Genomic DNA, 26,293 nt, shown 5'->3' on the forward strand with positions numbered 1-26,293 from the left:
TGTTTGTCCAGTAGAAAGAGCTCCCCAAATGCCTGCTGCCAGTGTCCAGATCTCCAGGATGAGCTCCTGTTACCTCCTGCTTCTGTAGGAGACTCCAAGATTAGCAGGTGGGTCTGACCTAGGCTCCTCTCCAATTATTGCTTCTTCCCTGGTCCACAGTTTGTGAGATTTTCTGTGCTCGCTTTAAGAGTGGAGTCTCATTTCCCACAGACCTCTGGAACTCCTGCAATAAGCCCATTGGTTTTAAAAGTCAAATGTTCTGGGAGCTCATCTTCCTGGGTAGGGCCTCTGGGCTATAGAACCAGAAGTGAGGCTCAGACCCCTTGCTCCTTGGGGAGAACCCTGTAATTGTAATTATTCTCCTGTCTGTGGGCTGCCACTCCAGTGGGTATGGATCTTGACTATACTATGACTCCACTCCTCCTACCTGTCTTCTGGTTCTTCCTTTAATCTTTAGTCATAGAAAATCTTTCCTGGGAGCTTCCCATCTCTTTCACGATTGTGCGTGCATGCTAAGTCACTTAAGCTGTGGCCGAATCTGTGGACTCCACAATCTGCAGTTGGACTGCAGCCTGCCAGACTCCTCTGTCCATGGGATTCTCCAGGCAAAAATACTGGAGTGGATTCCCTTGCCCTTCTCCAGGGGATCTTCCTGACCCAGGGATCAAACCTGCATCTCTTGCATTTACTGCATTGGTGGGGGTGGGGTTCTTTACCACTAGTGCCACCTGGGAAGCCCTTTTCATAGATAGTTGTTCTGTAAATAGTTGCATTTTTGTTGTGAGAGAAGGTGAGTTCAGGTCTCTATACTTTGCCTTCTTGGGAATTCCCTCAGGCCCTTTTTCAATTAAATTGATTTTAAAAAGGGACTCTAGAACACTGTAGTTACATAAATATCAATAATATATAGCATATTAACATAAGTATGACTATCAAGAATATTTTAATATAAAAATTTTCAAAATTTTAATTGAAAAGTAAGTAAAATACTTTATTCTAATTTTGTATAATACATGTTTGATTATTCATATTTTTAGAAAATATGTCTTTAAATTTTAGTAAGAATGTAGATGATATAAATTTTTTTTGAAAATGCATTTTTTTTTGAGGTTTCATAACCTGTGGTTCCTTTAAGGACTTTCTATTTAGATGAGTTTTATGTTCATATGTTTTCCTATCCTAATGGATAAACTTCTGCTTAAAGTTGGAGAGCTGTCATACTCCCAAGATAAACTTAATGGTGCAAAAATATTAAGCTCTCATTAAACAATATAATGAGACTCTCTTCAAATCTGCGTTGGAGAGTCCCTATAATTCTCTCCTCTCTCACTTTAAGTATCTCTCTCTCTCTCTCTCTCTTTTTTTGCTCAGAATATTAGTAAATGAATCAATGGTTGTAAGAAATTCTTGGGTGTCTTACCTCAAAACTTGTGATTGTTTTTCTCAAAAACAGCATTGAGCTTTTAAAGAGTGGTTTACTTATCCATTGCTGCATACTGAATTATGCCATAAATCCTGGCTTAAAAAAATAGACATTTATTATCTCACAATTTCTATAGGTCTTAAATCTAGACATGGCTTAGCTGGGTCCTTTGGGGTCAAGGTCAGTCATGAGCTTGATTGAAGTTATGATTGTGGCCCAGGCTTGGTCTCATCTGCAGGCTTGACAAGAAGAAGATTCACTTCTAAATCTACTCCTGTGGTTGTTGGAAGGATAGACCTCCTTGTGGGCTATTGTACTTAAACCTTATTTGCTCACTGGCTCTTGATCAGAAGCTTCCCTCAGTTCCTGACCACATGAACTCTCATTACAGAGGCTCATCATGGCAGCTGGTGTCCCTAAGAGGGGTGACAGAGAGTATTAAAGAGTATTAAGCCATGGTCTTTCTTTAACTTAATGTAGGAGTTGACTTCCCATCACTTTTGCTGTAATATATCTCATGAAACAATTCTCTAGCTGCAACCCACACTGAAGGGAGAGTCAGATGCAAGAACATGAATTCCAAGAAATAGGGTTCATTAAGAGCTGTTTTAGAGTCTGCTTACAACAAACCTGCTTCACCAACAACTCTCTTCCTTCACTAAGTTGGGAGCAATACTTTCTTTATTTGGGACAATCAAAAACTTCAGAGCCAACTTTGAACTGTCTTTTTTCCCCCTCAAATGACATTCTAGACTGTGAGGAAGTCTTGTCAGTTCTGTTTTAAAAATAAATGCAGACTTTTATCACTTCCCATGCTTTCACCGCTGTCACCCTGGCCTTAGACCCCAGCACCTTGAGTCTAGATGACCGAAAGAGCCTCCTAATAAGTGTTTCTGCTTTTGTCCTTACCCACCATAAGTCTACTCTCTACACGACAGCCAGAGAGATCCTTGTAAAACAGAAATCAGCCATGTCATTCTCTTTAAAATCTCCTTTGGCTTTCCATTTAACTCCAAGTAGAAGCCAAAATTTATGATGCACTCCAAAGCTTTTCATGAGTTGGCTCTTCATTCTTTACTACTCTCTTAAGTGCTCTGCTCCAACCACACTAACTTCTCTCTATTCCTCTAGCTCAAGGACAGGCTATGGCCAAAGGCTTTTCCTATGGCTTTCTCATCTGCCTGTAAGGCTCTTTCCCTAAATATCTGCTTGGCTAACTTTCTCTGCTACAAAAGTTCTCTTTTAAACCTTGATAAAGCCTGCCCTGATCATTCAAATTTTGTATACCAACCTATCCTCCTCACCTCCATCCCTCCAACCTGATCTACTTTCTTTATACCATAGCACATATCATCTCCTATGAATTGAATTAAGTTCTTCCAAAAAGAGTCATATGATGAAGTTTTAACTCTCATTATGTCAAAATGTGACTTTATTTGAAAATAAGGTTACTGTAGATATAATTGGTTAAGATGAGGTCAAATTTAAATAGAGTGGGCCCCTAGTCAAATATGACTGGTATCCTTATAAACAGAGGGTTAGGACACAGACACACACAGAGAAAGAAAGCCATGTGAAGATGAAGGCAAAGATCATGGTAATGTGTCTTCAAGCCAAGTAATGCCAAAAATTGCCTGCCAACCACCAGAAGCTAGATGAGAAGCTTGAAATAGATTCTTTCTCATAGCCCTCAGAGGGGCTGGCCTACACCTTGATCTTAGTCTTCTAGCCTTCAGAACTGACAGATGATTGCTTTTTAAGTCACCTAGGTTGTAGTACATTGTTGTGGGATGCCTAGCAAATTGATATATCATCTCTTATTATATTAGCAACTTAATTTTTATTATTTGTATATTAATAGTTTAATCTTGTGTGCCACACAAGATGCAGGTTTGATCCCTGGGTCATGAAGATTCCTTGGAGGAAGAAATGGTAACCCCCTCAAGTATTCTTGCCTGGAAAATTCCATGGACAGAGGAGCCTGGTGGGCTATAAAGTCCATTGGGTCACAAAGAGTTGGACACAACCGAGTGACTGAGCATACACACATTGTGTTTTTTTTTATTGAAATGTAACCATCTTAAGGGCCAGGATCTTTGCACAGTTTGGTCACTGGCAGAGATCCATCCCTGGCATATAGTAGGGTCTAGACAAATAATTTGGAGAAGGCAATAGCACCCCACTCCAGTACTCTTGTCTGGAAAATCCCATGGATGGAGAAGCCTGGTAGGCTGCAGTCCATGGGGTCTCTAAGAGTCGGGTATGACTGAGTGACTTCACTTTCACTTTCCACTTTCATGCATTGGAGAAGGAAATGGCAACCCACTCCAGTATTCTAGCCTGGAGAATCCCAGGGACAGAGGAGCCTAGTGGGCTGCCGTCTATGTGGTCGCACAGAGTTGGACACGACTGAAACGACTTAGCAGCAGCAGACAAATAATTATTGAATGAATGACCAAGAAACAAATTTTCTCCATGAAATTATTTATGCTATATTAGGTTATGCTCAAAGAACTAATTGCAAAGTTCTGTAATGTCCAAATACAGAATGCCTCACTCAAATGTAGATTTTTGTCTTTACAATCTGCCTGGAAACTGCTAACATAATACAGGGGGGTCAATGATGCAAATAAAATAGAAAATGTACCACTTTTGACTAATGAGATTAGTAGATACATTGACGACTGGTTGGATTACATAGAGATCACACTAAGAAGTTTCATTACAGATTGAATAGTACTTCAGTAATGATGCTAGTGAGTATCCCTAAAGAGAAATGCTTTGAAGAACTTTATTTGTTCTATAAAATATCAGAAGAGCTTACAGGAGATGAATTATTTAAACTGATAAGTGAATACGTTAGATGCAAACCAGATATCATGGAAACCCTAATGTGTGTGTCCTGAGACTGAGGGAACAATGACAGAAAGTTGTAAAGGCTTTTACATCAGCTCATATTATAAACTGTACGTTTCAAGAAATATATTCTATTCTTCACAGTGAGGCTTTCAGATGTAGACATTGGCTGTAGATCAGAATTCTACATTTCATGATGTTATCAAAGTGGTGAATCTAATAATATCTAAGCTGCCCCATCCTGTTTTCAGCTTTATGTGAAGAAATGGGATCAGGCACCACTTTTTGCTGTTTCATACTGAACTTTGTTACTCATCCAAGGGAAGAATTTTGTCAAAAATTTAAATGAGCTGTAGGAATCAAAAACGTTTTTTTCCCTGAATGATTCTCACCTTGACTGTTTTGAATCATAGTTATTGGCTTGCTCAACTTTACAGCATTGGACTTCTAAGGAATTTAATGAAAACAATAAGGACTCCATTAAAAACATTAATATGTACAGAGTTTATAGCTCAAGTGAAAAACAAATCTTGAAAACATCGAGTGAAAAATATTTTGCTAATAATATTTAGTAGATATTATAATATTAATTGTAATGAAGAATCATTAGCATACAACAGAACATTTGGGTGTATCATCATTTTGAAATACTTGATGTGAAAAAGTTGCATTGGATTTGAAATCCAAATAGATTATCACAGGATTTTTCAAAATTACTTTGGTGAATGAAAGGAAAAAAAAGAGTTATTAGATTTCATATTGTTGTTGAGTCACTAAGTCAAGTATGACTCTTTTGCTACCCCAAGACAGAGGAGCCTGCCAGACTCCTTTGTCTATGGGATTTCCCAGGCAAGAATACTGGAGTGGGTTGCAATTTCCTTCTCCCAGGGATCATCCTGACCCTGCAATTGAACTCCAGTCTTCTGCATTGGCAGGAAAATTCTTTTCTGCCGAGCCACAAGGGAAGCCCTAGATTTTGTGCCATGCTAAAGAAAAAAAAATGCTCCAAATTCTGGCAATGATGAGAATTCCATTCACAAGTCAGAAGACTATTAATAATCTTAATGATATTTGCTACCTTTACTTGTGTGAACAAAGTTTCTCATTAATGGTTGAGTATAAAAAATTGATGGAGAAGGAAATGGCAACCCACTCCAGTACTCTTGCCTAGAAAATCCCATGGACGGAGAAGCCTGGTGGGCTACAGTCCATGGGGTCACAAAGAGTCAGACATGACTGAGAGACTTCACTCACTTCATTCTATAAAAAATTGAAGAGGTTATCTGTTTTGGTTACTTATTTCTACACAGCAAAGAGCCCAAAGACTTTGTGGCTTAAAGCAATAAGTTATTATTGCTTACAGTTCTGTAGGCTGATTAAACATTATACAATTTGTCTTTGGATCTCTTATATGGTGGCACCAGTTTTCAGCTGGTTCTATAGTCATTTGAAGTTTGACTAAAATGAGCAGGGCATCTCAGATGATGCTGGCTGTTAGCTGATAACTCCATTGACATTGTCAACCTGAGTGCCTACACTTGGTCTTTCCATGAAGCTTAGGCTTTTTCCTCATGGCAGCTTGATTCTGAGATGACCATCCCCAAAATAAGGGCTTCAAGATCCCCAGATGGAAGCACCAAAGCTTCTTAAAAGATTTAGTTTCAAAAGATCAAGAATGTTACTCTTGCTGCATTTAATTGGTTAAAAAAATTACTAGGAAATTTCTGCGCTCAAGAGAAGGAGAGCTAGATTCTGCTTCTCAATGTGGGAGGCAACATGCATACACAGTGAGGAAAGGAATTCATGGAGGTCATCTTGGAGATGCTCTTCCCATGTGAAGTTTTGATGAAAAATCTAATGTAGACATTTAAAAAATAAGAGTTAAATATGTCCATTAAAGCAAATTTAAGAGTTAATAATAAATATTTCACTTAAAAATAGGTATACTTCATGGATAGGCTTAATGAGTGTCTTTCTCATAAGATAGACTCAGTGCTGCTGCTAAGTCATGTCAGTTGTGTCTGACTCTGTGTGACCCCATAGAAGGCAGTCCACCAGGCTCCTGTCCCTGGGATTCTCCAGGCAAGAACACTGGAGTGGGTTGCCATTTCCTTTTCCAGTGCATGAAAGTGAAAAGTGAAAGTGAAGTTGCTCAGTTGTGTCCAACCTTTGGTGACCCCTTGGACTGTAGCCTACCAGGCTCCTCCGTCCATGGGATTTTCCAGGCAAGAGTACTGGAGTGGGTTGTCATCACCTTCTGCAATAGACTCAGTAAGTATTGGCTATTAATGAATGTTGACTTTTCAGTATTGCACTTGGTTAAAGTTGTCGGAATAACAGTGATAACCTCTAATATTTATATGACAATTAATGTATACCAGGTACCATTTCAAGTGCTTTGCAAATATTAACCTATACTAACCTCACAATTACACTGTGAGATAGGTATTATTGCTAGTTTCATGATAAAACTGAGACATAGAAAGTTTAAGCAACTTACCCAAAGTCACACAGTAAATAGATGACAGAACTAGTATATAACCAAGGATTCTTGGTTTCAAAGCCTGAGCTCTAAACCAGTGTACTATACTATGTAGATTATACTTTTAGTGGGGGAAAAAAGAAAATAACAATTGTAGATCAAATCACAGGTTGTTCAATTTCATGCTTACTTGTACTATAATGTACTTGGTCAATAATATTGTGTTTCCATTTAAGTGATTAATACCTAGAACCCAGGTCTTAATTTTTAATACCATTCTTGAATAAAGGGTATCAGGGCTTCTTGGAGAAATGGCTAAATTTATGGCTGGGGTAGGAAATACACAACAGAAGCCTGGAACATCTTGTAATGCCAGAAATTCAGAAAGTGCTCAAAAACAAACAAAAAAGTAGGATTGGGTATTTCAAGACACAAGAGCCAACAGGAAAGAACTCTCAGTAGCCAAATTGGGGCCAAACTGCACAACAACAACAAGTAGTCTAACTCAGTGTGTACAATAAACATTCATTAATTCATCCTGATGGAAATAAACAGTGAAGAGACAAATCATTCTTAGAAAAAATTCCAAATTATGTATATAACTAATTTTCCTTTAGGAGGTGCAGCTTAATTTCTTGTATCTTCAGGGTGGGCTGGGTGTAGAGAATAATTAATTACATGGTGGCTCAGATGGTAAAAAAAAATCTGCCTGCAGTGTGGAAGACCCAGGTTTGATCTCTGGATCAGGAAGACCCATTGGAGAAGAGAATGGCAACCCACTCCAGTATTCTTGCCTGGAGAATTCCATGGACAGAGGAGCATGGCAGGCTACAAGTCCATGGGTCGAAAAGAGTTGGAACATGACTGAGCAACTAATACTTTCACTTTCCAAAGAGAAGAGTATGGAGAGTGAAAAATAGTAACTTTGCAGTGAAAAAACCTGACAGACACCGCCTTAATCAAGAGATCAAGGTTAACTTCACCAGTGATAAGTTATATTGACATCATGCACTCCCTGACTGAATATGATGAGAAGGGCTATAATTATGAGAAAACATTAAAAATCCAAATTGAGGGCAAAGCTATGGTTTTTCCAGTAGTCATGTATGGATGTGAGAGTTGGACCATAAAGAAAGCTGAGCACTGAAGAATTGATGCTTTTGAACTGTGATGTTGGAGAAGACTCCTGAGAGTCCCTTGGACTGCAAGGTGATCCAAACAGTCTTATGCTAAAGGAAATCAGTCTGTAATATTCATTGGAAGGACTGATGCTGAAGCTGAAACTCCAATACTTTGGTCACCTGATGTGAAAAACTGACTCACTAGAAAAGACTCTGATGCTGGGAAAGATTGAAGACAGGAGGAGAAGGGGATGACAGAGAATGAGATGGTTGGATGGCATCACCGACTCAATGGGTATAAGTTTTCATAAACTCTGGGAATTAGTGATGGACAGGGAAGCCTGGCCTGAACGACTGAACTGAACTGAACTATGAAATATGGAACCAGTAGTCTTCAAAGTATCCAGACCATGAAAAACAAGGAAGACAGAGAAACTGTCACAAATCAGAACAGACCAAGGAGACATGAAAGATAAATATGACATGGTGGATTTTGTCATAGAACAGAAAAGAATGCTGATAAAAAAACCTGGTAAAATCTGAAGAAAATAAGTGGTTTAGTGAATAATTTTTGAGCAAACTCTGGGAGATAGTAAAGGACCGGGAAGCCTGGCATACTGAAGTCCATGGAGTCACAAAGCTCAGACATGACTTTGTGACTGAACAACGACAAAGTTATAATTTCTTAATTTTAAAAAATAGACCATAGTTACATAAGATGTTAACTAAAGGAAGCTGGATGAAGGGTTTATAAGAACTCTCTGTACTATTTTGGAAATATTCTAGAAATACAGTGTTTTTCCTCCCAAATTAATAAAATAAGTGCAGCATAGAATATCTGTTTATACAATATACGCCCTAATAAAAATACATGCACAAACACAAACAAAAAGGAAAACAGGTGAGAGGAAGGAAAAATTAATATATCATCAACTGATTGTCTCTCGATTTTAGGGTTTTGGATTAATTTTTCCTCCCTTTAATGTTTATATTTTTACTTGCTGATAATTGGCATATTTCACTTTCATAATTAAAAATGTGAAAAAAGGCAATGTAGTATAAATACAGCTTATGAACAGCATTTGTTAGAGTTCTCAGAATGTTAATTTATGCAAATAAGAACATTAACTAATTTTTTCAAGTAGTTCAGAACAAGTACAGTGGGAGCTAGGACACTAGTTGGGTGAAGCATCTGGAGGATGTAGAATAGCTTTCTGTCTTCTGATACTTCATCACTTTTGAGAAAGTAAGTGTCAGTGCTATTGATGCTTTCTTCCCATTCCTACTATGGAAAGAATTAACTTTGCAAATTGAGTTTGTCTGAACCTCAGTTTCCTTAGTTGGCACTAAATTGAGAATACCAAATATAGAGTAAAATTGGAATGAAATATGTAACTGCTTTGCAAAGAATTATGCAAATGTTAGAGATTATTATTAGTAGTAGTATTAATACAGGGGTAATAATAGTAGCAGTGGTTGCAATTTGCTACTATTATTATTCAGTATTCTTCAGTGTCCTCTTCATAGGTCATAGTCTTGTCATGTGAAGCGGCTTGTGTAACTTGATGAAGCTAGGAGCCATGCTGTGCAGGCCCACCCAAGATGGACAGGTCAGAGTGAAGAGTTCTAACAAAATGTGGCCCACTGGAGGAGGCAATGGCAACCTACTCCAGTATTCTTACCTGAAGAACACCATTTTGTTGTTGTTATTAAGTCATTAAGTTATATTTTACTCTTTGCAACCCCAAGGACTGTAGCCCACCAGGCTCCTCTGTCTGTGGGATTTTCCAGGCAAGAATCTTGGAGTGGGTTGCCATTTCTTTCTCCAGGGGATCTTTCTGACCCAGGGATCAAACCTGCATCTCCTGCATTGGTAGGTGAATTGTTCACCACTTAGGCAACAGAGAAACTCAGAGAACAACCATGGACAATAGGAAGAGGCAAAAAGATATGACAAGGGAAGTTGAGTCCCCCAGGTCAGAAGATGTCTAATATGCTACTGAGAAAGAGTGGGAGGCAATTATTAATAGCTCCAGAAAGAATGGAGCAGCTGAACCAAAGCAGAAATGATGCAGGGTGTGGATATTTCTGGTAGTGAAAGTTAAGTCTGATGCTGTAAAGAATAATGTTGCATGGGAACCTGGAATGTTAGGTCCTTGAATCAAGGTATATTGGATGTGGTCAAGCAAGAAATGGCAAGATTGAATATCAAAATCTTAGTAATCAGTGAACTAAAATGGATGGGAATGGGAGAATTTAACTCAGATGATCATTATATCTTCTGCTGTGGGCAAGAAGAGTAGAGATGGAGATGGAGTAGCCCTCATAGTCAACAAAAGCATCTGGAATGCAGTACTTGGGTGCAATCTCAAAACAGACAGAGAAATGTCAGTTCATTTCAAAGGCAAACTGTTCAACATCACAGTAATCCAAGTCTATACCCCAACCACTGATGCTGAAGAAGTTGAAATTGATCATTTCTATGAAGACCTATAACACATTCTAGAACTAATGTCCCCCTCCCCCCCAAAAAAGATGTCCTTTTCATCACAGGGGATTGGAATGCAAAAATAGGAAGTCAAGAATATGCCAAGAATAACAGGCAAGTTTGGCCTTGGAGTCTAAAGTCAACAAGCTAAAGGCTAACAGAATTTTGTTAAGAGAACACGCTGGTCATCACAAACATCCTTTTCCAACAACCCAAGAGATGACTCTACATATGGACATAACCAGATAGTCAATACTGAAATCAGATTTCTTATGTTCTTTGCAGCCAAAGATGGAGAAACTCTGTACAGTCAGGAAAAACAAGCTGATGGTGGCTCATATGGAGAGCTCATTGTAAAGCTCAGGCTTAAATTGAAGAAAGTATGGAAAACCACTAGGCCATTCAGATATAACCTAAATCAAATCCCTCATGATTATACAGTGGAGATGACAAATAGATTCAAAGGATTAGATCTGGTAGACAGAGTGCCTGAAGATCTATGTATTAAGCTTCATAACATCATATAAGGAGGCAGCGACCAAAACCATCCCAAACAAAAAGTAATGCAAGAAGGAAAGTAGTTGTCTGAGGAAGCTTTAAAAATAGCAAAGGAAAAAAGGGAAGTGAAAGGTAAGGGAGAAAGGGGAGGATATACCCAGCTGAATGCATTGTTCCGGAGAATAGGAAGGAGAAATAAGAAAGCCGTCTTAAATGATCAAAGAAATAGAGGAAAACAATAGAATGGGAAAGATTAGAAATCTCTTCAAGAAAATGGGTGATATCAAGGGAACATTTCATGCAAGAATGGGCACGATGAAGAACAGAAAATGTAAAGACCTAACAGAAGCAGAAGAGATTAAGAGACTGTGGCAAGAAAATATGGAAAAACTATACAAGAAAGATCTTAAAGACTTAAATAACCACAGTGATGTGCTCACACACCAAAAGCTGGATGCACCAGAATGTGAAGTCAAGTGTGCCTTGGGAAGCATTACTATGAACAAAGCTAGTGGAAGTAATGGAATTCCAGCTGAACTATCCTAAGAGAAGATGCTGTTAAAGTGGTGCACTCAGTATGTCAGAAAATTTGGAAAAATCAACAGAGGCCAGAGGAGTGGAAAAGGCTAGTTTTCATTCCAATCCCAAAGAAAGACAATGCCAAAGAATGTTCAAACTACCAAATCACTGTGCTCATTTCATATGCCAGTAAAATTATGCTCTACGTCCTTCAAACTAGGCTTCAGCAGTCTGTGAACAAAGAAATTCCAGATACATAAGCTGGATTTAGAAAAGGCAGAGGAACCAAGATCCAGTTGCCAACATTTGTTGGATCATGAGGAAAGCAAGGGAGGTAAAAAAAAAACAACAACACACATCTACTTCTACTTCATTGACCATGTTAAAATCTTTGACTGCGTGTATTATAACAAACTGTGGAAAAGTCTTGAAGAGATGGGAATACCAGACAATCTTACCTGTCTCCTTAGAGACCTGTATGCAGGTCAAGAAACAACAATTAGAAACGGAAATAGAACTGACTTGTTTCAAATTGGAAAAAAAAGGTATGAAAAGGCTATATATTATCACCCCACAGCAGATAGTGGAGTCTTTGGGGCACACTGGGGAGTAACCCCTGCCAGAGTCCCTCAGTTGCAACCACTGTCCCTTGCCTGTTCACAGGGGATTTGAGGAAACAAGAAATAAGACATTGTAAAGGAATTAAGATTTTGTTATTCATATATCCTTCCAGCCATAGGAGTGAGGACTTCCTACCTTAACCAGAAGTCCTCTGGAATCTGAGACTGAGCTGCATGAGCTTTCTGCTGAGTTTGTTTTTGTTGTCCCTGTTTCCAGCACACTGGGCTTTTCATCACTTCCACTGTGCTGGGTTTCCATTGCTTTGAGCTTTCACAGTGTGAGTTTTCTGCTGTGCTTGGCCTCTGCCTCATGGGGGCCAAGCCAAGGTTGCTTCAGCCAGGTTACATCCAGGTCATGGCACAGCAAAGATTTGAAACGGTGGACCAGTGTTACAACTCGATTACAGCTCAGAGTTTTATTTAAAAAACAAAGGACAGTATACCCTGGAGGCATGAGGGTGGGCCGACCCCCAAAGGAGAGTATGCAGAGTACATCATACAAAATGCAGGGCTGGATGAATTACCAGCTGAAATCAAGATTGCCAGGAGAAATAGCAACAACCTCAGCTAAGCAGATGATACCACTCGAATGACAGAAAATGAAGAGGAACTCTTGATGAGAGTGAAAGAGAATGAAAAAGCTGTTTTGAAACTCAGCATTCAAAAACTAAGATCATGGCAACTGATCCCATCACTTCTTGGCAAATAGTTGTGGAAAAAAGTGGAAACAGTGACAGGTTTCATTTTCTTGGTTGGGCTCCAAAATCACTGTGGACAGTGACTGTGGACAGTGACTGCAGCAATGAAATTAAAAGATGCTTGCTCCTTGGAGTAAAAGCTGTGACCAACCTAGATAGCATATTTAAATACAGAGATATCACTTTGCTGACAAATATCCATATAGTCAATGATATGGTTTTTCCAGTATTCACTGTGAGAGATGGAACATAAAAAAGACTGAGGATACCAAGGAATTGCTGCTTTTGAATTGTTGCTGGAGAAAACTCTTGAGAGTCTGTTGGACTGCAAGGAGATCAAACCAGTCAATCTAAAGGAAATCAACCCTGAATATTCACTGGAGGAACTGATGTTGAAGCTGAAGCCCCAACATTTGGCAGCCTGATGTGAAGAGCTGATTCATTGGAATAGATACTGATCCTTGGAAAGATTGAGGGCAGGAGAAGAGGGCAGCAGAAGATGAGATGGTAAGATAGCGTCACTGACTCAATGGACATAAATTTGAACTAACTCCAGGAGATAGTGAAGGACTTGGGAGCCTGGCATGCTGTAGTCCATGGGGTCTTAAAGAGTCGGTCATGACTTAGTTTCTGAAAAACAACAATGAATTGTTCAGTGTAATGTAGTATCCTCTGTTGGACCCTGGAATTGAAAATAGTCATGAATAAAACTATCAAGTGCTCACATTGCAAACCATGATTCCTCCGCAAATTTATTTCATTTATTTTACTTTGACTGGTATCAGTTCTTGAAGTAAGGTACAGGGTTCAAGCAATGCTGGAAAACACCATTTAATTGTCTTACATTCTGCAGGGTGACTTTGCTGTCTACCCTGATAAGAACTGGCCAATCTTTTGTGCTTTCACTGTCTTATGATTCTGCCTATCACAGCACACAGTTCACTTCCAGATGTTTATTTGCTTATCTCTTTCACTAGGACTCTTTTAGGACAGGTCTTGTCTTATCCACCCCTGTATGCTCTATAGCTCTCAGAACATTTTTTTTCCCTGAGCTGTATTAAGTATTCAAAAACATTTACTTTATCGAATTATTAGTGTGTTATTCAGATGCATTTGAATTATATTTTAAGGCCCTTGGAAAACAACCAGAAATTTAGATGGTAACATCATATTCCAAGAAAAGTGATAATACATTTCAGATGAGTTATTTAATGGGTGATATACCTCTTGTTTATATAATGAAACATAAATGCAAAGTATTTTTTAATGTGCAGTGAAGTACTGGTGAAAATACGGAATGGAATCTACTGCTTTTTGTAAAAATAGCAAGCAGTTGATAAAGTCACATTCTGTGCTGTCAACTGTAAGGGACTGTGACTTGCTAAGGAAGTGTTGGGGATGGGCTCAAGTAATGATTATTTGTGTTTTTACTACTTGTCAGACATTCTGTGAAGAGTTCCCTGGTGGATCAGTGGTAAAGAATCTGCCTGCCAATGCAGGAGATGTAGGTTTGACCCCTAGGTCAGGAAGCTCTCTAGAGAAGGCAATGGCTACTCACTCCAATATTTTTGCCTAAAACGTCCCATGGACAGAGAAGCCTGGTGGGCTACAGTCCATGGGGTTACAAAAGTTGAACACAATTTAGTGACTAAACAACAACAACAAGATACCATAAAGCCTTTTGTTTAATGTTGTTCAAATTTTCACACATTTGTGTGAGGCAAGTATTATTGAATCCTATCTTTTACATAACAAAATAGGTAAAGGCATTTCATAACTTGTTCAAGTTCACACAGAGTTAAGATCAATCTGACTTCTTCATCCTAAACAAAGATGTTTTTGCAAAATATCAGTTCTCATAGGTCATGTGTATTTGTCTCCTTGGGCTCTATAACAAAATATCATAGATTGGGTGGTTTAAACAACAGACATTAAATATTTTTCTTACAGTTCTGGAGGTTGGAAGTCCAAGATCAAGGTGCTGGCAAGTTTGGTTCTTGGTGAGGGCTCTCTTCCTGGCTTACCGATGGTTGCTTTCTGTGTCCTCATGTGGTAGAGAAACATAAAGTTCTCTGGAGTCTTCACATGTGTGTGCTCAGCCATATCCCACTCCTTGCAGCCCATGGGCTGTAACCCATCAGCCTCCTCTATCCATTAGATTATCCTGGCAAGAATATTGAAGTAGGTTTCCATTTCCTTCTCCAGGGGATCTTCCTGACCCAGTGATCAAACTCATGCCTTCCACATTGGCAGGCAGATTCTTCACCACTGAGCCACCTGGGAAGCCAGAGTTTCTTCTTCAGATCAGATCAGTCGCTCAGTCGTGTCCGACTCTTTGCGACCCCATGAATCGCAACATGCCAGGCCTCCCTGTCCATAACCAACTCCTGGAGTTCACTGAGACTCACATCCATCGAGTCAGTGATGCCATCCAGCCATCTCATCATCTGTCGTCCCCTTCTCCTCCTGCCCCCAATCCCTCCCAGCATTAGAGTCTTTTCCAATGAGTCAACTCTTCGCATGAGGTGGCCAAAGTACTGGAGTTTCAGCTTTAGCATCATCCTATCATGAGTGCCCCAACCTCATGCTCTCATCTAACTCTAATTACCTACAAAAGGACACGTCTCCATACACCATCAAATTGAGGGTTAGGGCTTCAATTTACGAATTTTTAGGGATACAAACATTCAGTCTACAACGCTGTCATAATGGATTTAGGGTATTACCATTTTTTCTTGAGATGTATAGACTGAATTTTTATGCAGGTATCACTACTTTAAAGGATTTATCCTTTAAAAGGGCATCTTCTGTTTTGTAGTCTAAGACAGAACTAATTTAATCAGGAAAAAAGTCCGTAACATGAAAAAATATGAGGGCTTTTGTAAACTGAGTTAAAATCAAAGGGAAGCAAAGTTTATAAAGTCAGGTTTAAATTTTTAAAAAATTCTTCTAAAACTAGGGGTTATTACCAACTTGTAGCTGGTTTCATTAGTCAATTTGTATTCATTCTTGTTGATTGTCTTTCTGTCTCTTAGGAGTTCCAGGCACTACTCTACCTGTGAATGCACTCCTTTAATGAAAATTTGTTGATTGTGGTGCTTGACAAGTACAAGCATTGACCACTTTCATGTATTTTCTATGACTAAGTAATTCCCATTGGTAGATTGTGTCCCTGTATGAGATGCAGAATAAAGAAAAATAGAAGAGCTAACATGACTGCTTTAACCCTTGACTAGAGACTCCTCACTGGAATACTGTTTTCTTCCATATGCCTAGAGCTTTTTTTGCATAAAACTGTGGGCCGGAAATTGAATTCTGAATGCTGGGTTACTATAAAGACACATACTACAGAGGCTTAGAGAGAGAGAGAATGAAAAAAGAAATGACAGAAAAACCCTTCCTCCTGACTTTTTGTATACAATAAAGGAAGGAGAGGCTATACAAAATTCTGTTGCCTGTGCTACTACTGTACTCTTTGCAAATTTACTTCCATGTCTAAAAATAAGCTTAAAGTGACAAACATATTGGAAGAAAGAATCTCAGATATGTTTTTTATTCCTTCTCTAATGCCCTACAACTGAAAATTTTGTTTACAGATCTTAAATGTGGCATTTTTTGTTTGTTTTGCTTCCTTTAAGAAGAAATCTTGTTGTCTCTCAAATTTACTGGCCTTTAGTTACTAGAGTTCCATAGGATCAGGCAAAAATGACTCAAACTCAGAATTAGTTTGGAACAAGTTGATGCAGATTTTATTCATTTTTCAACAATCAAGTCAGTCTGCTGTGTTCACTACATGGGAAGCAGTTTTACTGAAGCATCGTTTAGGGAAAGAGCATTGCCAAATCTTTTATAAAATGACTCTTGTCTTAATTAAATCTTACAGCCCAAATTTTCACTCCCTAGCCACATAAACAAGACAGTTTTGTAATCATTATAGTCTAGTTAAAAATAACCAAATCAAACCCCAGATTGCCATTTATGTGTTTTACATGGAAGGGTTCTAGAAATAACACAAAATAACAAGGTTATTTGATTGAGGATCAACACATTATGAAAGATAAGACACTTGAATAACTGGTTCAAAGTCAAACCATATTTGAGCCAGATGAAGTTGTTCCCACACTGGACTTCAAGTGGCATACATGTTACAATCTGGTTCCAAATATTTGTCCAAATGTTATATTTACCTCAAGCAACTTAACCAAGGGTGGAAAAAAAAAATAAAAGAATGAAATTACTTGCTAATTTTTTGTCCAAAATACAAGCCCCTCACACACTGTGGTTCCATCATATGGCTTAATTATGTGGGTTGTTTGCACTGGGTTTCATGTCAAGGCTCTTGATTATTCTTTCTTCCTTTTTTTTTTTTTCCTCCTTCTTCTTTTCTTTCTTTCTTTTAGTACTCTTAGATGTCTTGGTCCAACTCTCCATCAAGGAAGAGTAGTTCTGCCACAATTTCCTTTGAATTATAGGTCTTGGAATTTAGTTGGTTATTCTGCTTCAGACTATTTGCATTGCCACTGAGCAGTGGTTTGGAATGTGCTCCACATAGTGGGTTTTATGGAATAGATGGAGTTAACCAAAAGGGACTCTAATACTTTTAAATTAATATAAAAATAGAAGTCATTATTAAAACAGCAGAACATTAACCAGGATTACTAAGCACAATTTTTAAAAGAATTTACAAAGAGATGCAGGTTTCGAAGAAAACAAGCATCTAGCTGCAATTAGATTCCTTTTTCATTATCTGTAATTGTTACCTACTTATTCCAAACCCAATTTTATTAGACTCTGATGAGAATGTTTTTTTAAAACTCACCAATTTTTCTTAATTCAAGGGGCAAAGGAAACCTTTCTGGATCATGGAAATATGCATAGAAATTAGAAATAGTTTCCCTCAACTTGCTTAATTTTGTTTCCTGAGATAAGAATTTTGTAACTTACTTTCCTCTTTTATTAAGGTCTCCATGTGCTTCCCGCATACTTTCAATCAGCCATTTAGCTGTAGCTTTCTTCAAAAGCAAAGAAGGAAGAAATTGTAGTCATTGCTACATGAAGTTTTCTGATCGTCACCTTCCAGTTTTTGTTAAATGATATTAAATAATATCTCTTCTTTATTGCTCTTTTCTCAATGCCAAATTTATGGCAAACCTACAAAGCAAAAAGCTTGCAAGAAAAAAAGAAAATCACGTTTGGATTTTTGCAGGGAAAAGTTCATATTGTTTTAAGTTCTGAAATTTATTAGCTATAAACATCCAAAAGATTACAGAAAACATCATAAGGTATAAATTAAATGCTAATATTGATATAGCTTATTCTCAGTAATTTAGAGATAACTCTATTATTGGATTACGGATCTACCAGTTGTCTAAGCCTTTTAAACCACAAATATCATTGCTTCACAGCAAAAGCCAAGGAAATATATTGGTAAGAGAGACTGTTGTCACTGCAGTTAAGGATCAATGAAGAGCAAAATAAGGAACAATCTTATGAAAATATCAAATTCCTTTCCTGGGTAATTAGTTAAGTTGAGATCTTGAATTCCTAATTATATTCCTTACAAAAATAAACTCAGAGATTTGGAGCTGTTTACAAACCCCCTCTCTCTCTCTCTTTCCCCTCACATGAAAACGAACAAAAGTAGTGTAGTGGATAATGTAGATTGCCTCTTCAAAAGCTGTCACATCCTTCTCCCCCTTTCCTGGCTAACAGAAGCCCAATTTTTTTCTAATAGCATGAAGATATCCCCGATTTAATCTCAGGAGAGTCAGATAGGACATTGGGGTAGAAATAAGGAGAAGGCTGGTGAGGTGTATCCCTCAGAAGACAGAGGCGATGTTTTGCTTTTTCTACTCTTGAAGATAGTATGTGGGTCCAAGATACTCGAAGCTCCCACATCCTTCTTCAAACTAAACTAGGAATGCTGAAAATGACTGAAATTTCAGTCTAAGGTCTTGAGACTGTATTTCTGGAACGAAATCTGGAAGTGATTCCCTCAAGGCACCTTGTTATGGAAAAAATAATCCATGATTTATAGGGGTAAAGAATATAAAGGAATATAATTTTTGTTTTCAAAATAAGACTATGACCCATTCCACTTTTAGTCAGATAATGATAGCACACACACACACACATATGTACATATATACATTCAGTTCAGTTCAGTCGGATGTATGTGTGTGTGTGTGTGCTCACCCATGTCTGACTCTTTTTGACCCCACAGACTGTAGCCCACCAGGCTCCTCTGTTCATGGAATTTTCCAGGCAAGAATACTGGAGTGGGCTGCCATTTCCTGCTTCAATAATATATGCATAATACTCATCAATTTGTAATAATCATTTTTGGGTAGTGAAATAGTTCAGATTTTTATATGCATTTTGATAATCAGTAATTTTTTATGATTAGGAATAGCAGTTTTATTTTAAAAATACTATCATTGTTTGACTAAAAGTGGACTGGGTCATAGCCTTATTTGGAAAAAAATTATATACATATATATCAACATATCATATTAATATTTAATAAAGTTCCATTTAATTTTTTACAAATTTTTACTAACAAAATGAAATTAAACTTGAAACTGAAAGAATCAAAAACTTTTTAGAGTATGCTTTCACCTAAAAATACATTGGTATTCTTTCTCAGGTTAGAAAAAAATACCTATTTTTAAACTTAAGTCTCTCTTTTATTGAAAATTGAATTTAGTGTCAACAGTGGTGTCTAGCATCCACATGTAGCAACAGAGATGCTCTAAGTGGGCTGTTTTCGGGCTTGCCCATGTTGTGGGTACAGTTTTCAGATTTCAGTGATCCTTGCCCATTTTTTTTTCTGTTGATACACATCCTTTATTTCACTTCGTGTAATTTTTTGGTAACTTTTTCACTTTTTTTTTCCAGAAGGTAAACATTTTTTAAAAATAGCCCTCTTTTTGGAGCCTTCCCCCTCATCCCACTCCTCTAGGTCATCACAGAACACCAAACTGAGCTCCTTGTGCTGTGCTTCTGCTTCCCGCTAGAATTACTTTTACACATGGCAGTGTATATCTATCAATGCTACTCTCTCTGTGCACAGTATAGGTAGCATTTTTTTTCTGTCCAATACGTTGCAAATATTTTTCCTAATCTTTTTTTTTTTACTTTGGTTAGGGTATAATTTTCTATATAGATATGTTTAATTTCTGGTTGGTGAAATACGTCTATCTTATTTCTTAGATGTTCTGGATTTTCCATTTTAGTTAAGAAAGTTTCCCCACCCAAAGTTATATCTACATATCTATTTTTCCCTATGTACTTTGTTTTATATTTAAGCTCTTAATCCATCTGGAATTTATTTTTTTATCTCTCCAGTGTGAAGTACCAGTTCAACTTTATTTTCTGCCAGATGGATAGCCAATTGTGCCAACATCATTCATTAAATAAACTCTATTTCTGCTGATTAATTTAAAATCACCTTTATCAAATAGTAGATCTCTACATATGTTATGGTATATTTCTAGACTATTTTATTCCATTGATTTATGTTTTCTTCCTTTGATGATGCTATTGGATTACAGAGAATTTAAAATATTTTTTAACCTCAGGTAGGATAAGTTTTCTTTCATTACACTGTTTCTTTACCATTTCTTATAATTCAGTCACATGAACTCTAAGATAATTTTATTCATTCCCTACCCCCTTTAAGAAAACTTTGATTAAGAATTAAAATCAGTCTGATATTGGGAGAAACTCACACCTTAATGATATAAAGTTTTCCATTCAAGATGATATCTTTTCATTTTTTTACTTGGTTCTGTGCCTCTTAATAAAAAGGCTTTGTATGGTCTTCTTCACATAAATCTTGATTTTTTTTAAAATTAATGCCTTAGTATTTAATAGCTTTTGTTACTAATGTGAATGAATTACTTCATCCCATTACATTTTAAAGCAGTTTTACTAGTATAGAAAAGTTACTGATTTTTGTTTTATATCTTGTAACAATAGCTCTGTCATTGGAGTATTTTATGTTTTTGCTTTTTGTTTGTTGTTGAGGGGCTTGGAGTAGAAATTAGGGTTGGGATTAAATGAATTTGTAGGGAAATAAAAAGTTAGTAGAATACTGAAGCAAGTTAATTGAATATTTTTAAAAAAGAAAAATTTCCAAATCCTTTACCTTCTATTAAAAATTTTAATATAAAGTACTAAACTTGATGTAACATCACAATTTCTTCCACAGTGATATGAAGTCACCTCAGGACATAGCATGGAAAAATTAAAAGGGAACTCTGTCTCTTTTTTGGTCTTGAGAGCATTATGGGTAGAGATAACTGAAATAATATGAGAGTGAAGTTGGAGAGATAGTGGATGAAATCTTTGAGTCCACAAGGTCTTGTTTTTCGGTTTTGAAATTCTATATGGGGGAGAACGCTTGCCTATTCCCCATTGGTAAGTTGAAGAGATCACTATGCAAAACAAGCCCATGCCAACATGGAATCATGGTCAACCACAGAAAGAATCTGTTCTGTACATAAGGACCTCTGTTGGGTCTCTTGGTGGACACAGATTTGAGCACCAGTAAGAATGTTGTAGGCCATAGAGGAAACCAGGTATCATATAGCAGAGTCTTTGGTGGTGCAGGATTGTGGAGGGAAGGCGTACCTGGACCAGGTGCCACATGAGGTATCATGGAGACTCAGCGTGGTCTTCAACATTACTGTTGTTGTTTACTAGGTAAGTCTCATCCAACTCTTTGCCACCCCATGGAGTATAGCCCACCAGGCTCCTCTATCCATGGGATTTTCCAGGTAAGAATACTAGAGTGAGTTGCCATTTCCTACTCCATCAGCATCACTGATTGTCCAGCAAAGTCTTAGTCAGCTTGCTGATCAAACTGAGAAATTATAAGTCACAATTTCATTAGCCAAAGAGAAGAGCCCAACAGTTATAAGGATAAAGCCAACTAAACACTAGTGAACCCTATGTCACTTCAGTTCAGCTCAATTCAGTTGCTCAGTTGTGTCTGACTCTTTGCAACTCCATGGACTGCAGCACGCCAGGCTTCCCTGTCCACCACCAAGTCCCAGAGCTTGTTCAAACTCATGTCTATCGAGTCGGTGATGCCATCCAACCATCTCTTCCTCTGTTGTCTCCTTCTCCTGCCTTTTATCTTTCTCAGCACCAGGGTTTTTTTCCAATGAGTCAGTTCTTCACATCAGGTGGCCAAAATATTGGAGCTTCAGCTTCAACATAAGTCCTTTCAATGAATATTCAGGACTGATTTCCTTCTATGTGGTACATGCCAAAAGTCTAGCACAAGGTCAAGTATCCAAGTAACAATTTAAACAGAAGCATAGGAAAGAAGGAAAGAAACAAAGAATGGGCCACATTTAAAAAGAATGTTTAAATTATTAAGTATGAAAACATTCAAACAAAATTAGATTTAAAAAAAATTATTGCTACTGTTAAAGAGGCAGCTCCCCTGGTGGCTCTGTGGTAAAGAATCCACTTGCCAGTGCAAGAGATGTGGGTTAGATCTCTGGGTTGAGAAGATCCCCTGGAGAAGAAAATGGCACCTGGGAAATCCCACCTGGGAAATCCCACCTGGGAAATCCCATGGACAGTGGAAAAGTGTTGCAAAAGAGTCAAACATGACTTAGCGACTAAACAATAACAACTGGTAAAAAAAAAAAAAAATAACTGGACATTTGTCTCAAATATCAAGAAATTCTTTATTTAAGATTTCCTAAATGGCAACAGAACTCAAAGGAGTCTGTCAAGGAGAGATCCTATGTCACTACTCATCAGCTGGGGGTTTTTAGGAGATTTCAGAAAAATGTAAAGAATAGATAACAATATTGATACTTAACACTTATTGAAGTTTACTTTGTGTAAAAGGATAGTATATAACTTCTCCAGACTAACATTTAATTCTCAGGTGACCCTCTATGTAATGGACACTTATTATCCTCATTTCACAGGGGAAAAAATCAGCTCACTAGGGGTAAGTATGTTTGCAACATGACATAGCCTGAAAATTACTGTGCTGGGTTATGAACCCCAGGACTCTTGTTCCACAGACTACACTCTTACTCATCATTCTTTGTGCAATATCACTGATTCTAGTAACTAGTACAACAGTGGTCATCACTGCAGTGTTATTTATGATAAAGTAGATGTCATTTGCAAGTAACGAAGAATTTTCAGAAACTGATTGTATCAGCTGGGTTTCATCAGGACCATGAAGCCAGTCTAAATGTGTTCAAGGGTTTTCATATAGAGAACTGGAGTCTTAATCAACCACTGCAATGCTCACACCGAGGACAAGGAAGCTATCTTAGATTGTCTCTGCTTATAAGCATTCATGCTTGTGGTTTTAAGAGCTCACCAGGAAATGACCCAACCCCCAGAGCTCCCGCTAGAACTAACACACACAAAAAAGTCCCCTTTCCATGACAGGGGATTGGAATGCAAAATTAGGAAGCCAAGAGACACCTGGGGTAACAGGCAAGTTTGGCCTTGGAGTGCAAAATGAAGGCTAACAGAATTTTGTCAAGAGAACACACTGGTCATAGTAAATACCTTCTTCCAACAACACAAGAGAAGACTCTACACATGGAACTTACCAGATAGTCAATACCATCATCAGATTGACTATATGCTCCCAAAGAGGGAGAAGCTGTATATAGTCAGCAGAAACTAGATCAGGAGTTGACTGTGGCTCAGATCATGAGCTTCTTATTACAAAATTCAGATTTAATTGAAGAAAGTAGGGAAAATGACTAGGCCATTCAGATCTGACCTAAATCAAATTCCTTGTGATTATACAGCAGAAGTAACAGATAGATTCAAGGGATTAGATCTGATAGAATGCTTAAAGAATTATGGATGGAGGTTCATAACATTTACAGAAGGTAGTGACAAACACCATCCCAGAGAAAAATAAATGCAAAAAGGCAAAATGGTTGGTTGTCTGACAATGTCTTACAAATAACTGAGAAAAGAAGAGAAGCAAATGCAAAGGAGAAAGAGAAAAATATACCCAATTGAATGCAGAGTTCAAAAGAATAGCACGAAGAGATAAGAAAGCCTTCTTAAATGAACAGTACAAAGAAACAGAGGAAAACAATAGAATGGGAAAAACTAGAGGTCTCTTCAAGAAAATTAAAGATGCCAAGGGAACATTTCAAGCAAAGATGGGTACAATAAAGCACAGAAAACACAGGGCCTAACAGAAGCAGAAGAGATTAAGAAGAGGTGGCAAAAAATACACAGAACTGTACCAAAAAGGTTTTAATGACCCAGATAACCGTGATGTTGTGGTCACTCACTTAGAGCCAGACAGCCTGTAATGTGAAGTCAAGTGGGCCTTAGGAAGCATTAGTATGAATAGAGCTAGGGGAGTTGATGGAATTCCAGCTGAGGTGTTTCAAGTTATAAAGGATGATGATGTTAAAGTGCTACATTCAATATGCCAGACAATTTGGAAAACTCAGCAGTGGCCACAGGACTAGAAAAGGTCAGTTTTCATTCCAATCCCAAAGAAGGGCAATGCCAAAGAATGTTCAGACTGCTGTACCACTGTGCTCATTTCACACGCTAGCAAGGTAATGCTCAAAATCCTTCAAGCTAGGCTTCAACACTATGTGAACTGAGAACTTCCAGATGTACAAGCTGGATTTAGAAAAGGTGGAGGAAACAGAGATCAAATTGCCAACATTTGTTGGATCATAGAAAAACACGGAAATTCCAGAAAAACATCTATGTCTGCTTCCTTAACTATGCTAAAGCCTTTGATTGTGTGGATCACAACAAACTGGAAAATTTTTAAAGAGATGGGAATACCAGACTGCCTGACCTGCCTCCTGAGAGAAACCTGTATGCAGGTCAAGAAGCAACAGTTAGAATTGGACATGAAACAACAGACTGATTCAAAATTGGGAAAGGTGTACATCAAGGCTGTATATTATCACCCTGCTTATTTAACTTCTATGCAGAGTACATCATGTGAAATGCCAGGCTGGATGAAGGACAAGCTGGAATCAAGATTGCTGGGAGAAATATCAACAACCTCAGATATGCAGATGATACCACTCCAGTGGCAGAAAGCAAAGAGGAACTACACAGCTTCTTGATGAAGGTGAAAGAGGAGAGTGAAGAAGCTGGCTTAAAACTCAGCACTCAAAAAATGAAGACCATGGCATCTAGCCCCATCACTTCATGGCAAATGGATGGGGAAAAATGGGAACAGTGGCAGATTTTACTTTCTTGTTCTCCAAAATCACTTCTGATGGTGACTGCAGGCATGAAATGAAAAGTAGCTTGCTTCTTGGAAGAAAAGCCATGACAAACTTAGCATATTAAAAAGCAGAGACATCACTTTGCTGACAAAGGTCTGTATAGTCAAAGCTGTGGTTTTTCCAGTAGCCATGTACAGTTGTTAGATTTGGACCATAAAGAAGGTTGAGTACCCAAAAATTAATGCTTTCAAATTGGGGTGCTAGATAAGACTCTTGAGAGTCCCTTAGATAGTAAGGAGATCAAACCAATCAATCCTAAAGGAAATCAACCCTGAATATTCATCAGAAGGACTGATGCTAAAGCTGAAGCTCCAGTATTTTGTCCACCTGATGCAAAGACCCAACTCACTGGAAAAGACCCCGATGCTGGGGAAGATTGAAGACAAGAGGAGAAGTGGGTGAGAGAGGATGAGATGGATGGATGGTATCATTGACTTAATGGGCATTTATTTGAGCAAACTCTGGGAGATAGTGAAGGACTGGGAAGCCTGGCGTGCTGCAGTTCATGGGATTGCACAGTTGGACAGGACTTAGCAATGGAACAACAAACAAGAGCTCCCACTAAATCTCAGTCTGTAGCACTGTTGTGTATGATTCTGAAGACCCCATGAAATCTGTTCTAAACTTCATGACAGCTTTTTGCCCAGGCATTTGGCTGCAACTTCTGCTAAGAAATGATGATCTACTTTTCTATAGCATTTCAATTTTTGCATGAAGCATCTCCATCTATAAGGAATGGGGATGTTGGAATCTATAGGAGAAGGAAGAGGATGTTGGGAAACATAGTTTTTGGTGTGTCCTCTGCAATGTAGAAGGCATTTTGAAAGAAGGTGGTGGTAAAGCTGATTTGCCAACATATAGTTGTGCTGATCCAAAAGATTATTTTTATTGTTCTAAAGCAGAATTAAATCTGTTATGTTATGCTGTGCTCTTTCTATAATTGTTTCATATACACAGATTAAAAAGTCAAATAGTTTTATAAGCTTAATAATAACAAATAGTAATTCTTACCCCATCACACAACACCCCCTAGATTCCTTAACAAAAATTTATGCTGTTGATCTTAATAGATATCTCTTCAATCATGATGTGGATGAAATTACATTGGTTGTCTTTCAGAGCTCAGGTTTATTTAGAATTCACAATTGGGAACAACAGAGGTTTCTCAGAGATCTTGTGTTCCTTATAACTGTTTTGGTAAAATTCCAACTATTTAATTTCTTTTTTATTTTTCAACATTGAGAAAAACTGTTTCATATGATTTTACTTATCTATTCTTTCTCTTCCTTCCCTCTCTGTTTCATCTGGTTCTTTTG

At 37.9% G+C, this 26,293-nt stretch overlaps 1 long non-coding RNA gene across 5 annotated transcripts in view; it reads right to left on the reverse strand.

Moving 5' to 3' along the window:
- The window catches only part of LOC104981708, a 284,406-nt gene that overhangs the window by 89,173 nt on the left and 168,940 nt on the right, over positions 1–26,293 (reverse strand). For 2 of the 5 annotated variants that reach the window (XR_824400.1, XR_824399.1), the window contains one exon: positions 19,807–21,571. The exons of 1 other annotated variant lie outside the window; for it this stretch is intronic. This is a non-coding gene — a long non-coding RNA (uncharacterized LOC104981708). Of the gene's footprint in view, positions 1–19,806; positions 21,572–21,906; positions 21,988–26,293 lie in introns of those variants that run through there. 2 more of the 5 variants (XR_824402.1, XR_824401.1) reach the window with 1 other exon arrangement.

This window comes from Bison bison, unplaced genomic scaffold (genome assembly GCF_000754665.1).
Source record: "Bison bison bison isolate TAMUID 2011002044 unplaced genomic scaffold, Bison_UMD1.0 scf7180017864519, whole genome shotgun sequence".
Lineage (NCBI taxonomy): Eukaryota > Metazoa > Chordata > Mammalia > Artiodactyla > Bovidae > Bison > Bison bison.